Raw genomic sequence first — 16,835 nt, forward strand, 5'->3', positions numbered from 1 at the left:
TGTTGTGAGCAAATATATATCTAACTCTGATAAGCAACACTATAAGGCAGTAAAATGGATACTTTGTTACATACGAGGTATAACAGATTATGTCTTGATATTTAAAAAATCTGAAGAGAAATTGGTAGGCTGTATGGATGTCGATTATTTGGAAACATAAACAATAGAAGATCGACTTTCGATTCTTCGTTTGTGCTAACAAGTAGAGCAATCAATTGGATATCAAAGCTTCAATCTGTGATTGCTCTTTCCACAACCAGAGCGGAATATATGGCGATGACAGAAGCAGTCAAGGAAGTTGTTTAGTTAAGAGGTATGATGAATGAATTGGGGCTTCAGCAGAAGTCCGTGCTTATGAATTGTGACAACGAAGTGTGATCAATTTGGCGAATAATTTGGTATACTATTCCCGAATTAAATATATTGATGTCTGTTATCACTTTATCTAACAGATACTAGAGGAATGTGGTGTTACTCTTGAGAAAATTCACATGAGCAAGAATCTAACTGATATGTTTATGAAATTTGTTCTTACAGATAAGTTCAGGTTTTGTTCGACTTTTATGGGCTTCGCGTAAGGATGAATAAAGATAGAGTGTGCACAAAAAGCAATGATGAAACTATGATGGAGACAATTAATAAAGATACAGGAAACAACTTGAAACACAGGAGAATAAAGATTAAAGCTACGATAGAGATTGTTAAAATTCATGCCTTCAATCTATGTTGAAATATGAGATTTCGATCGATGGATGGAAGCCTTGATTGAATCAGGAAAATCCCGTTTTTCCCAGTTCTGTCTCTAGGCAGTTTTAGACATATTTGATAGGCTCGATTAATCGAGATAATTTCAAAAAATCATGTTAGCTCTCTGGACACTTTTGAGCATGTTTGATTGATCGAACAGTGTGGCATCAATCAATTGAAGGATGCTTGGTCGATTGTGCGTGTAACTTCTACGTAAGTGCATGGTTTTGTTTTAATTCCATATATAGGGTTATATAAACGGGTGCAATGCAGGATTAGAGTACGGGGATCATATTCTAAAAAAAGCTATGATTTGGAGAAAGAGGATCTAGGGTTTTATACTCTAGGGTTTTTATTGCAAGTTGCTCATCTCTTGTAATTTTGTTTTCATAGTGGATTGCACGTTGCTTTTTTCCGTAAGGATTTTTTCACGTTAATCATTATGTTCTCCATGTGTGCTCGAATTTTCTATTTATGTACTTGTTTGATTCATATATGGGTCATGTCTAGGTAATGCTTCCGCACCCAATATGGGTTACCTGAGTTTTTGATCCACTATATGTTTGCATAGCAAGGAGAAAACTAGGGGCGTACAAGATGGACGTATTGAATGTCATTTAAAACATCGCAATGGGTCCAACACATTGAATTGTACGTTAGGCTTATCTTACAAACGTTTGCATTCAATTCTGCCTCAAATTAAATTAAGAATTTTACACACACACACACACACAAAAACTACATAATTAATAATAAATTTATATTCCCATACCCTTTTCAAAAAGGTTTTTAAAAAGCTACCTCTTTAGGCCAGTTGGGCGAGCCTCATCGCGATGTTTATTTAAAAGTCACCTTGACCACCAGGTGTATAACCTCATATTAGACTTGGGGCCAAAAATCACCCCCATCCCTAAACTAGGCGGACTACGTGATTTGAAATAGTGTGCAAGTCAACAACCATCCTCCAAATTATTTCCTTTGGTATGATGGCCCATTCATCCCTAATGGACTTGATTTTTAGGCGTCTAAATTTTGGTGCAGCGGATACTGTAAAAATTAAGGTTGTACGTCTCTCCGAAGAGTTTTCTTTTGCGTGGCTCACCTAAATCCCCAATCAGACTCTCTGTTTTTCCCCCCCTAAGCTTAAATTGGAATTACATATATATAACCGTCGGAGCAAATTTCACGGGCCCATCAAAAGCAAATGGTAGAGGACGCCACTCTTGATTTTGATGGCCCACTGTGATGTTTTATTGAAGATCCACTCTGACAGTTAGATATTTAATACCATAGTAGGCCTAAATGGATATCAAAAATTCAAGCTAACCTGCATTTTTAGTAGACCACACCAAAGGAAACAGTTGGGAGAGACACCCACACTTAATTCTTATGGGCCCACCATGATAATTATATAAAATCCATTCCATCCATTGGATTTCATACAACATTTTACTCTTCTGCCCCAAAATTCATACTGTTTAGTGATCCATTTGAACCACACTAACGAAAATAGTTTGGAGGATGAGCATTGCCCTATACATTGTTTCCAATAATGTGATCTACCTAAATCAGTAAAGGAGCTAACTTTTGGACCTTGACCTAACAGGAGTGACACGCCATTATCGTCCAGGTGGATCTCACATATATATTATATATGGCGGGCCCACCAACCCATTTGCTTGTCTGGAAGGTAGTGGAATGACAATTATATCCATTGATGAAGTAGCTATTTAAAACCATTCTGAAAAAGGTACCAAAATATAAATTTTATATTAATTATGTAGTTAGTTTTGGGCAACTATATAACAATAAAAATGGGACGATCGTTACTACTTAAAATTTCAATAAATATTTTAATTATTGCACATCGATTTTGAAAACTGACTGAGCGACGAAACACGTGTACAAGATTCAAGGCCATCGGATGATCGTGACTGCTTGATTTGAATAGGGACACAAATGGATCGTCTTTTATTTGAACAAATCCGAACATTTATTAGGAATGTCCCACTATCATGGTTTTTGGATTGTAACTCACAGACGGTGAGATCCGTTGGATATGTGGTCTGGATCTTGTAAACAGCGTCCATCTGACTAAAAAGACCATGTGCGTTTTCCGCCCTTGCTTAAATAGTGGTGACTTTGGTTGCATACTAATCCAGAGCGTCCAAATGTTGGATTCCATGGTCGACTGAGCGTTTCCCAAAATAGCATGTGGGGACGATCTTAACCTCCCATTATCGGAAGTTGTTGATTTGATGGCAAGCTATTAGATGGTTAGGATCACCTGATAAGTATGGTCTTTCAAGACATGCTCAATCCACAATCAGCAAAGGTCCATTTATTAGATGGTTCAGATGGTTCAATCAGAGCAATTTTTCTTTTGCATACAATCAATGACAAAGACCACAGGAAGCTTGGTTTGGACCATTGTACACGTGTGATCCGTGTATTGTAATGATCTGGAGAGACAAAAATGCATTGCCTCCAGAAGCAGTGGACCAAATCACAGGAAAACAAATCCACGGCAGTGACTTTTCACTGCTACGAAATCTAGAAGAGTACAGGTTGGGCAATCAAAACCGTCCGAACAAAGTACTTACCACAATCAGTTGAATCTCGTGAACAAGGATTCAGTAGTCTACAGCCCACCATACTCGGGATTTTGTGTCGTATAAACTTAACACTTTATACGTATTACTTGCCTTTTTTCATTAGACCTGAAAAAACTTTAAGCATTAAAGTAGGCTTCTATTTGTACTAACAAATTCAGAAAAATAAAAATACCTTTAAGTTTATCTTAACGGACAGGAGTATTTTTATAACAAAACCAGATTTCATACCCTAAAAATCGTATTTGGTGAGATAAGTTTCCACACAGTGAAAGAGAAAAAGGGCGTTGTATAGACTCGTCTACGGTGCTAATTTTTGAGTTTGTATGTGTAGTTGTGTACATACGGCATTAGTTAAGGTATATACGCGTGTGCACATGTTCACAAAGTTCCTGCAGTAGTTGTTGCAAGCATCCCGTGCAACAAAAAGTTCTGTGAGGCTCAACGCGATGTGTTTGTGACATCCAATCCGTCCATTCTTTGAAATAGCTTATGCTAGCAAGAAAACCTAAAAATCAGCCGGACCTCAAGTAGGTCAAATCACGGGAATAGCGGAGATAGGGATGCCCGCTATTGGAACCTCTATGGGGTCCACCGTGATGTTAATATGCCATCCAAACCACTGATAAGGTATGCCCCACGAGGATGAGAGGGGAAAACAGATATAATCCCGATTTCAAACTTCAGTGGTCAAAATTAGATTTGGATAGTAGGCGTCCCCATCCCTCCTACATTTACGTGTGGAGTGACCCACTTGAGTCTTGTATAGGCCTTATTTTTGAGATAGTTAGTGGCCCACTTGAGTCTTGTATCGGCTTTATTTTTGAGATAGCTTGTGGCCCACTTGAGTCTTGTGTCAGACTTATTTTTGAGATAGCTTGCTACATTGATCTGTTTGAAATGATGAACGGATTGCGTGTCACACACATGATGGTGGGCCTCACATAGCTTTTTGTTGAGGGGGCTTCTTGAAGGAAACTCGTGGGTGTTGTTGTACAGCCAACTCTCCACAGTAGGGCCGCTGGAGGGAACTTGGACCTGCCAGATGTACCTGACCGGATTTTAACTGATTGGGGTCTCATTTTTCATGGAACTATTAATAAAATGAGTGGGATTTGGGTTTTACTTTCTTCTACTCACTTAGGGCCTGTTTGGGAGCGTGGATTTGGAACCCCCTGATTCCGAACCCCCAGGATTTGAAATCCGCGTGGTGTGTTTGGCACCTTGTGAATCAACTTTAATCCAAAAGTAACTATACATGGTATATTTAAGTGGGTTTGAATTAAATTACTAAATCAACTTCAATATCTCTAATTATTGAGATATGTAATTTTTGACACAATGGTTGTTATAAGCCCGCTGAAATATATACTTGCCCTAAAATGGCAAAATTCCAAGTCTCGGATGGGCCACAAGCACAAGATCATGTTTGAGTGACTAACCAACGATTTTTAATCGTTGATTAACATGGACAATGTTTGGATGGTGCTGGATAATGTTTGGACGATGTTAATTTACATAGATAATGTTTGGACGGTGCTAATCATCATTATTGGGTCATGTGCCCAATAGAATGATAGTATAGTGACACATGTTACACCTGCAACTATTGAAATGATTTTAGGTGTAATCCAAGCTTTCACCGTGGATTTGAAACCCCCTGTTACTTTATGCGGCCAAACAACTAGGGGATTTGAAATCCCCTCTAATCCACGGTGCCAATCGACCCCTTAAAATCATTCACTCTAGCCATATCCAAATTGGGTCCATCAACTTAGACCTGGTTAAAATTGAGTTGGGTGTAGTTGGCTTTCTTGATACCATTATATGTATTTTAATAAATATTAATTATTCTAGCGATAAAGTAAGGTTTTTTACCCCACGGGCACCCCACTTATATACCATGCGTATGTCAAAGTAACATATGTTTGTGCAATCTAATTTATCCATTTAGGTTGGCGGCCAAGTAAATGTTTTTATTTGTTCAAAACCTAGCCAAGCCTAAGATCTTTAGACACCATAGGTGCTAGACCTGAGCAAATCCAAGTCCAAGTTTGTTGGTATGAAATTCGGCCACGTGGTATATGTGTGAGATATGCGAGTGTGTTAAAATTGATTGGGTCCGATTTAAACCGAAGAAGAAAACAAAAAATACCCCTGAAACCATCGACTCTTGACGTCGAGATAAAGCGATGCTAGGTCAGGAGACCAAGCATCGAATGCGCTATCAAGTAATTTGCGGAAGTTAGGGATATTCCTCCATTGAGCTCTTTTTTTCCTTGAAAAATGAAGGACTTTTAAAGGTGCAACAATTGTAAAATTGAATGAAAATAAGTTGAAGATGGATACAGAAAAGCGAGACTTACTACTAAAATGAAATCACCTACCTGGCTAAGAGCAGCAGGGTGCTTTGTTGAACAGCGCGCTGATGAGCGAGGGATAAGCAATGCCGAAATTACAAGCTACTATTGACTCACTGTATGAGCGTAGGTGAATTATTCCCAAGACTATGATTTTCCTTCAAATATGGCATACAAGTTCAAATGAAAGGAAATTATACCTATTAACTATTACTAAGTTGGTCTGACATAAGGCAGTGACAACCTAAATTAATCCTAGAAATTAAGGGCTCCATAGATAGTTAGTTACTGAGCAATAGAGAAAGTTAAAGGTGGCAAAAGGCTGGATAAACAATATTGCACTGGAGTTAAATTGTTTGTATTAGGTTTAATTTATTGACCGTGAATCTTTTTCCTTGTGTTCCCATCCACTATTAATTATAAGCTACTTAGATGAAATCTTGAGAACAACCGTTGTCTATGTAACAATTTCATATGCTGCCAACTATAAAGTAGTGGTTACTTTCATCTTATCGTGACTGGCATTTTGTTGAATGCATCTTTATCTCATCCATAATCTCTCGCACGTTCTTCATAACCTAACGGTTACTAGTCATTATCTCCTAATCACATGAACAACATGTCCATTTGAAGATTTGTCCATCAATAAACTATCCTCCATATTCAGCGTACGTTATAAAGATATTGTATTTGTCGTATACATGATATTGTATTTGTCATATACATGACTGATTCTACACCGTTCATCTAGTGCTACCAGATTTGGTCCAAATAAGGTCCTAAAGCACAAGACTTGAACCCGAAAATACCTGGACCAGCAAGCCCCAACCCTGCAAGCCCCATTGCACTTACTATTTGGCTTGACCCATTTACAACCGTCCTCAATGGTACACGTACAGCTGATCGGTTTGAAACATGAGCCATCCAGGGTAGAAGCTACTAGATGAACGGCTATGATTGATACATCTCCCTGCCGCGTGCAGAGAGATGGCTAATGGCTGTACCGCACTCCGGTTCTTCCGGTTCCACTGTATCATCATGGGCCGGGGTAGGATCAGGTTCAAGGAGTATTTAGAGAAATTTACGACTGTGGACCCCACCTTTTATCCAGTGGTTTTTACGAAACAATACAAACTTAACATACGCACTTGGACCTCCTCGTACGGACACCTATTTTGAGGACGAAATTACCCCTGCCTTCCTCTGGCTGGCGTGCAGAAACGAGCGCTGACGGACGGTCCGGCGATGGGAACTCAGGTGGGGCCCACTGCGATGTTTGTGAGAAATCCTCTCCGTCTAAGTTCATTCATAGGGTCACAAAGACCTGGATGAAGAGGAAAAACAAATTTCATAATGATCCAAAACTTCTGTAACCCTTAAAAGGGTTTCAATGGTAGACGTTCAATTCCCCACTGCCTTTTACAGTGTGGTCCACTTGATAGTTAGATCTATCTTATTTTTCGTCTCAAGCCTTAATATGATCTCTCTAAATAGATGGACGGTTTGGATATAACACAGACCTCATGATGGGACCCACAAAAGTAATATAACAAAAAAAAAAAATCTTTCTGCCGCCGAACCAGCGGTAGTGCCGCGCAATTTTTTATTTTTTTTATTTTTTTTTATAAGGAGAACTTTTTCCCCCTTACATTTTTCTCTAATACATAATTATGTAAATATGTATATATAAGTATATAAAAATATTTTTCTATCTTTTAATTCATTTCTTTGTCTATTTATTTAAGAAGCATATCTCCTAAACTAAAATGATTTACTTAACGGACCATATATGATTTTGGGGCAGGAGAAGCTAAATTTAGCCAACCAACCTAGTTATTTTCCAAGATTCCATCGGGTCGATGGTCGAAAATCCATTTCATTCAGTTGGTGGTCAATTTCAATCACTTCGCGGTCAAATTGGAAATTCAGCAGGGCAAACATGAAATTGAGCGGAGAAAACTAAAAATTTAGCGGAGAAAACATGAAATTGAGCAGGGCAAACATGAAATTAGGGCTAAAAGTCGGGCGGGTTGATTCGAGTTGGTGCTCAACCCTAACCCAACCCAAGGTTCCTATACCTAAACCTTGACCCAACCTAAATCAATCTTGGGTTAGGAATTCTCAACCCAACCCCAACCTAAGAGGGCTCGATGGGTTGATTGGGTTGGTCGGGTATATACGTGCTAATATTTTCGTTATTACATTAGTTTATTATATTTCAATATAGGACTTATTTTTTGTATCTATGATTTTATTAATTATATACGTGATTATTCATCATAAAGAACTTCATTTTTTTCTTTAAAAAACCAAGCTAAAACATAGGACTACTCCTTTAAAAAGTCACGTAGCATAGCACGCAATCTATCTAGGAGAAAGAAATCCGGCATATCTTGTTAGCTTGAGTCCTTGGAAATGACGTGGACAAATGAGACCCGACATCACTAGTGTACCTTCTACACAAACAATCCACACTCAATTATAATTTATAAGTAACTAATATATTGATCGGGTTCGGGTTGGGTCAAGCAACCTAAGACCTCAACCCAAGCCCAACCTAAGTTTTATCGGGTTGATGTTTCTATAACCCAAGCTTGAGATCGGACCCGATATATCCTGCCCGAGCCTAACCCAATGTCGGGTCGGTCGGGTTGAACCCGCCCAACTTTCAGCCGTACATGAAATTGAGCGAGGCAAACTAGAAATTTAGCGAGGCAACACATGAAATTGAGTGGGGCAAATATGAACATTAGCGGGGCAAACATGAAATTAAGCGGGGGAAATTAGAAAATCAGCGGGACAAACTAGAAAATCAGCGGGGCAAACTAGGAAATCAGCGGGGAAAACATGAAAATCAGTAGGGCAAACATGAAATTGAGCAGGGGAAACTAGAAAATCAGCGGAGCAAACTAGAAAATCAGCGGGGTAAACTAGGAAATCAGCTGGGCAAACTAGAAAATCAGCGGGGCAAACTAGAAAATCAGCAAGACAAACATGAAAATCAGTGGGGCAAGCATGAAATTAAGCGGGGGAAACTAGAAAATCAGCAGGGCAAACTAGGAAATTGAAGGGGCAAACTAGAAAATCAGCGGGGCAAACTAGAAAATCAACGAGGCAAACTAGGAAATCGGCGGGGCAAACTAGAAAATCAGCAGGGCAAACTAGGAAATCAACAAGGCAAACACGAAATTGAGTGGGGCAAACATGAAATTCAGTGGGGCAAACTAGACAATCAACGGGGCAAACTTAACAGATAATTTCATGGCTTGAGCCAATAAATCTAAACGTATCCAATGTTCAAATGGACCATACCAAATGAAATTTTAAATTAAACTTCTATTGTTGATCATTTCTTAGGGGCTACAGAAGTTTTGGATCAAGCTTATAATTGTTTTTCTATTAATCCATGTCTGTATGATCTTATGAATAGGTTTGATAACAAACAAACATCACTATTGGGCCCACTATGGTTTCAACAGTGGAAATCATTATACCCACTGTTTCCCGTGGTATGATCCACTTGATCTTTTGATATGCTTTAATTTGGGGCTAAACTGCTAAAATTAGATGGAAAAATGGATGGACAGCGTGGATATACTACATACATTCAATGTGGGCCCAACTGAGTTTACTTAGTACAATGGGAGTGTACCATATGAAGATTACGAGTAAGAGTTAACTCACAATTTATTTCTTTGTCTATTTATTTAACAAGCATATCTCCTAAACTAGAATGATATACTTAACATACCATATATGATTTTGGGGTAGGCGAAGCTAATTTAGCCAACCAACCTCCTCAAGCACTATTACACTACCATAAAGAGAAATATCAGTACAAAGTATACAGCTAATGCAACAGTTACCTAAGGATAGCCTATCATGCTTAAAAGGCTAAATAGATTACCATACATGTTAAAAAGGCTTATATGACATAGTCTCAAATGTATCCTCAGACATATTTATAGAATGAAAGTTCCAAGGAAGCTTTATTCATGTATTCTCAACCCTATGTTTGGCCCTTGAGTTATATTTTTAGAAATTGATATTCTAATGGATGCTACAATTGGTTAAAACAATTAAAACAATGGGATATTTGAGGTGTAAACTCAGGTAACAAAAAGCTTCTCAGTTGGGTTTATTTCTCAAGGTCCTTCCAAACACCGAGTGAATTTGGAAAGTGACTACAACTACATATTCAACCAAATGCTAAGGTTTGCACATAACTAGCCTTTTCAAGTTAGGTTTGTGTAGTTCAAACGCCAACTAATGACATGAACGTTTTGTGGCATTCAAGCTACAACGAAGGAATCCATACCAGTTTCAAGCTTTTTGAAAAAGAGCGGGGCAAGCATGAAAATGAGTGGGGCAAACATGAAAACGAGCGGGGCAAGCATGAAAATGAGGTGGGCAAGAATGAAATTCAGCAGGGCAAACATGAAAATGAACAGGGTAAGTATGAAAATGACCGGAGCAAGCATGAAAATGAGCGAGGCAAACATGAGAATGAGTGGGGCAAACATGAAAAAGAGCGGGGCAAGCATGAAATTCAGCGGGCAAACATGAAATTCAAAATCTAGAGCAATTGTCAAGCATTGAGTTCTATGTGCATTAAACTTGATCAACGAGCATAACGAGACAAATTGAAAATACAGTGGGACAAAGTATAAAGTTCATTTCATCATCCACCAAAATTATAAAGTATGATATACATCATAACTTACAATTCCGACGATTATGCAGAAAAATTCCAAAGTATGCTATTCAGTTTTCCTCGCTCCCTCTTATGCTAAGCTCACTTTAATTTCAGTTTTCCTTGCTCCCTCTCATGCTAGGCTCACTCAACTTTCATTTTCCCTCTCTCAATTTCAGGCTACTTAGATAATATTGATAGTATTTGATCCTCTCTGACGCAATAGATCCTCGTAGACTCATAAAAGCATGAATGCTCACTAAGGTACCTACGAAACAATTTCTATGTATTGTAAATTCTTTTCATTTGGCTTGGCGTATCCCTTCTTTCACTTCTAATGAAATTGTTACTTTGTATACCCGCAGCAGTAGATAAGTAGCTTATTTGAGATAAGTAAGCTCAGTAAGCTTGGTTTAAGATCAATTACAAGTAACGTTTTTACTTAAAGTTACATAATCACTTTAGCTAGGTAAGCTTGGTTTAAGATACAAGTATTGACATATATCGAGAGTGTCTCGATAATATCGAGATTTAATCTTCGATATATCAAGTGTTGCTCGATAATATCGACTTTGCCTTTGAAATGTTCAGCATCCAATACTGAAATTTCAATAATTTCTCGATATATCTAGTATGCCCCGATAATATCAACGTTCAAATCTCGATATATCATTCAATTTCATGTTTGCCCCGCTCAACTTTCAGTTTCAGCCGCTTAATTTCAAGTTTGCCCCGCTGAATTTCATGTTTGCCCCGTTCATTTTCATGCTTGCCCCACTCATTTTCTCGATAAATTGTTTGAAGCTCTTTGAAAATGAGCGGGGCAAACATGAAAATGAGTGGGGCAAGCATGGAATGCAGCGAGGCAAACATGAAAATGAGCAGGGCAAACATGAAAATGAGCTAGGCAAGTATGAAAAAGAGTGGGGCAAATATGAAAAAAAGTGGGGCAAGCATGAAAATCAGCGGGGCAAACATGAAAATAAACGAGGCAAGCATGAAATTCAGTGGGGCAAATATGAAAATGAGTGGGGCAAGCATGAAAATGAGTGGGGCAAGTATGAAATTCAGCGGGGCAAACATGAAAATTGAAACCCCAAAACTAAAGAGATTCTCAAAGAGCTAAATTCCAATACTTCAGTATATGATTGATCCCGCAGTTACCATTTGTTAAATTATGTGGTTCTTTCTTGTTGCTTTGTCTTATGAAGTGAGTTTGGCGAAGTGTTGCTCCTTTTGGACTCATGTACTTGAAAATAACCAGGCTGCCCTCCTAGACTGCCTCTGGCGATGGAATTTGGTTAGTAGAGAAGGATAAACTCTTTATACTAGATGACCTACAACTGAGGAAAATGTTTATGAGTACATGGAAGCACACCATCAGCATCTCTGATTTAAACTCTCTATTTTTTCATGCACAACGGCCTAGTTTTTTCACCAAATGATTCTTCAAGGTGAGTCCCTCCTTTAGCATGACCCTCATGTCCCAGGCAGATGATAGGTTTACAGGTTAGATGGACTGTATTGTAAGCTATCCAACAACCGGTTGTAGGTGATCATTACTCTCAAAGGAAAGATGTTCAAAGTTCCAAATTCATCAGCAAAATCAGATAGTTTTCCCCTATCATATTTCAATTTGCCCCGTTGTTTTTCTTGTTTGCCCCGCTGTTTTCCTTTTTTGCCTCGCTATTTTTCTAGTTTGCCCCGTTGTATCTCTAATTTGCCCCGTCCATATTTAAGTTTGTCCCGCTGTTTTTCTTGTTTGTCCCGCTCATATTTCAGTTTGCCCCGCTGTTTTTCTTGTTTGCCTCGCTATTTTTCTAGTTTGCCCTGCTGTTTTTCGTGTTTGCCCCGCTCATATTTCAGTTTGCCCAGCTATTTTTCTAGTTTGCCCCGCTCATATTTCAGTTTGCCTCGCTGTTTTTATAGTTTGCCCCGTTCATATTTCAGTTTGCCCCGCTGTTTTTCTTGTTTGCCCTGCTGTTTTTCTAGTTTGTCCTGCTCATATTTCAGTTTGCCCCACTGTTTTTCTTGTTTGCCCTGCTCATATTTCAATTTGCCCCGTTGTTTTTCTAGTTTACCCCACTCATATTTCAGTTTGCCCCGCTGTTTTTCTAGTTTACCCCGCTCATTTTCATGTTTGCCGCGCTCGGGTGGTAGACTATTAGGAGTTTCAACACCCGGTCAAGCGTTCGAGTATCCATAAGTGGTGAAATTCCACTAGTGTGAGTGTGTGGGGGTGTGTGTGCGTGTGTAAAAAATAAAAAAAAAAAAAAAAAGAAAAAATCATTCTAGTTTAGGAGATATGCTTATTAAATACATAGACAAAAAAATGAATTAAAAGATAGGAAAATATTTTTATATACTTATATATGCATATTTACATAATTATGTATTAGAGAAAAATGTAAGGGAGAAAAATTTCTCCCTGTTAAAAAAAAAAAAAAAAAAAAAAAAAAAATTCTACAGATTGCCGCGTTACTGCTGCCAACTGTAGATTTTTTTTTTTTTTTTTTGCTATATTGCTTTTATGGGTCCCATCATGAGGTTTTTGTTATATCCAAACCGTCCATCTATTTGACGAGCTCATATTAAGGCTTGAGACGAAAAATAAGATAGATCTAACTATCAAGTGGACCACACTGTAAAAGGCAGTGGGGAATTGAAAATCTACCATTGAAACCCTTTTAGGGGTTATTTGTTTTTCCTCTTCATCCAGGTCTTTGTGACCCTATGAATGAACTTAGACAGGGAGGATTTCTCACAAACATCACAGTGGGCTCCACCTGAGTTTCTAATGGTTGACGCTTATTCAACACTGTTTCCTGTAATGTGGTACACTTGAGATTTGGATATACTTCATTTTTGGTCTCATACCATAAAATGATCTGGAAAAATATATGGACGACATGGATGAAAAGAATACATCATTGTGGGTCCCACAGACCACCGCCGATACGCCATTAGCGGGTAGCAGGAGGAGTACCCAATCCATTTCCATGAAAAGGAGGGGTATTTTCGTCCTGGAATTCATCGTCCGTACGAGGAGGTCTAGGTGCGTATGTTAAGTTTGTATTACTTCAAGAATATCCAATGGATAATAAGTGGGGTCCACAGTCGTAAATTTCTCGAGTATTTATACTCTGGCAGAATGTGATGCTTAATACACAGGCAATGAGAATTTGAACACATGGCATGCATTAACTAAAAGTAAGTCCATTAATTTGTGGACATACTATCACTAAGTAATAGTTACAAAATCATAACCTCTAGGTCGTGGACACTTGTCTGTTGAAATTGGACCATTGGATTTTTTCAACTTAAGCTATCCAATAAATATCCACTAATGCCACTCTTACATAATCAAATGAGCGTAATTTCGCATACATGATATATGTAAGCTGGGATCCATAATTTGGACGGTTTAATTTGACTTATTTTCATGCCACGTATGCAAGTTCTAACTGCCTGTGTATCATCCATCCAACTCTGCCAGAGCATTGAAGTTTTTCTCACTTCCAGTTGGGTACACTGTAGAGCACCGAAGAAGTTGACGGTGGAAAAGGATGTATGATGATGCCTTTTGTGACCTTATCAGGTGGAAACCCCACTATGAAAAAACACCACAAAAGGATAGCCACTGAAAGCCCACGAAAGGAAACGTTACATCAGATCGTGCACCGTACACGTGTCACTTTCGGGATCAGCCATAGATTGGTAACTAACAAAATATTGCCTTGATTGGACTAACTATCTTAAACATCAAATGGATGGATATTTTCTCACTGAAATCAAGTCATTTCTGACCTTTTGCTTTTGGTGAGCATTCCCCTCTCTATATGTATGTGTGTTATTATGAATTTTAAATTAAATATACAAAGTACCGTTCATAATGCATCGACTAATCTAATAACTTAACTATCATTTCATTATTTTATATTATTTTATGATATATTTAAAGTAAAGTTGGCACCGTTTAATTTGAATTAATTACATTTTTCTTTTATGTTTGACTTATAATTGATCTAAAGTTGGACCCATCATTTATATTGTTTAATTTTGAAAATTAAATATTCTCATGAGAGATTGTGGGTAAGGATGGCAATGGGCTTGGTGGCCTAACAATTCTACTGGCTTGGGATTAGGCTTGGATCTATTAGTTTGGCTTGTGTGCTGGCTAGGGCCTAAAATGCGTAGCTTGATTATATTTTTGAGCCAAGTATAGCTCAAGTTATTTAAGCCCGAACCGGACCTGACCCAACTTCATATGCATATCTTATATTCTACAGATGACATTCTAATTCTCAATTAAACAAGCCCATGCGTGTTGAATGTTGACCATAAGTTTTGTTTGCTTTAAGTTTTTTCTTTATTATTATTATGCATGTGGGGAGCACTTCAACACATGGATTAGGAACATTTAGTTAAGGAATGGTCCATCTGATCGATAACAAAGATGTCTACCATATATCATAATGGGGCACACATAGCTCGACCTTATTGGAAGCTTCTCATAACTTTGTTATCAACAGTGGGCATCACTCTCCCCACCATTTTATGTGGTGGGGTTCACTACAACTTTGGATATGCCTTATTCTTTGCTTTATGCCCTAAAATAATAGGCGTGGATTAACTATGGACTGGTTAAGTAGCAAGACTAGCTAGTGAAGTGATGTCAACAAATTCTATAGACCCCACCATGATGTATGTTTTGCATCCACACCTTCCATCCATTTGAAGAGATCATTTTAGGGCAATAACCAAAGAACGAGTTAAATCCAAAGCTTCAGTGGACCCCAACACAGAAAACAGTGAGACAGTGACGCCCACCATTAAAAACTTCTAAAGGCCGCAAAAGTTTTAGATCAAGCAAATATTTGTGTTTTCCCTTATTTCATGTCTTTTTTAACTTTTGAATAAGTTTGATTTCAAATAAACATTATGATGGGCCTTAGGATAGTTTCAACGGTGGAGATCACTCTCCCCACTATTTTCTTTGGTGAGGTCCACTACAGATTTTTATTTGCCTCATTCTTTGGTTCATTCCCTAAAATGATATCCAAAAATGGATGGACGGTGTGGATATGACACATACATCATAGTGGGGCCATGGACTTGGTGACGTCACTTTAGTAGTCGACTCGCTACTGAACCTGTCAGTATTTAATCCGCGTCCTAAAATAATCTCTCCAAATGGATGGACGATGTGGATGTAACACATATATCATGATGGATCCCACATAATTTGATAATATAGTTCAGTATCTAGTCACGCTGCTCGACCTGTAGGTAGCTAATCCGCGTCCAGTAACTTCTCGTAAAATCAGCATGGATCGCGTCCTACCGCCACCCGTCTCCAGCTATGAATGAACAGGAGCTTTGAGTGGTCATCTGATGTATGGGTTTTATCCACACTGTCCATCCATTTTTACTTATCATTTCAGGGCATTATCCGAAAACTGAGGCATATCCAAATCTCAAGTGGACCACACCACAGGAAGCAACGGTGATAATGATTCTCACCGTTAAAATTTTTTAAGGCCCACCATGATGTTTATTTGACATCCAACCTGTAGATTAGGTCATACAGACATGGATGATGGCAAAAAACAAATATTAGCTTGATCCAAAACTTCGGTAGCCCCAGGAAGTTTTTAATGGTGAGAGTTCAATCAACACTATGTGGCCCACTTGAGATTTTGATCTATCTCAGTTTTGGGTTTATGCCATAAAATTATTTTTAAAAATGTATGGACGGCGTTGATTTATCACTAACATCTTGATGGGACCCATCCAGCATCCCAGCGGAAGAATTTCACGTGAAAGGTTTCCACCGCATCCTTCGGAGAAAGAATAGGGAGAAGAGGCGCGCTAGAGACAGAAACTCGGTCTTTCAAACTTGCGCACAAGAATAGGGAGAAGAGGCTCGCTAGAGACAGAAACTCGGTGCGTAGCTAAGCGTATGTGTGTGTGAGAGAGAGAGAGAAATGGTACTATAAGGTCGAACTCATGAGAACTTCCCATGAAGTTGAGATCTACTATGATTTATGTGGGACATTCGCACTTTGCATTTCGTTGGTCCCCTTTATGTTACTGAAAATATCAAAAATCAGCCATATTTGAAGCCCGAGTGGGCCATGTCAACTTGAAACATCTAAATTCATTTGGCGTGGCCCAACTAAGTTTTTTTATGGCTGAAAATTAGTGTAACGTTTTATCCAAGTGCAACACACACAATAGATGGGCTAGATTTTTGAACCATATCTCAGTAGGTTTTATAAACAATTATGAAGTTTTCAATGGGTGGATATCTACTCTCGATTATTGTATGTAGCGTGGCCTCACGTAAATCATTGATTGGCCTGATTTTTAGGCCTGTGGTCCACCATTGAAGGTTGAAATTGATTGATGGCAAGGATGACC

This window comes from Magnolia sinica, chromosome 3 (genome assembly GCF_029962835.1).
Source record: "Magnolia sinica isolate HGM2019 chromosome 3, MsV1, whole genome shotgun sequence".
Classification (NCBI taxonomy): Eukaryota; Viridiplantae; Streptophyta; class Magnoliopsida; order Magnoliales; family Magnoliaceae; genus Magnolia; species Magnolia sinica.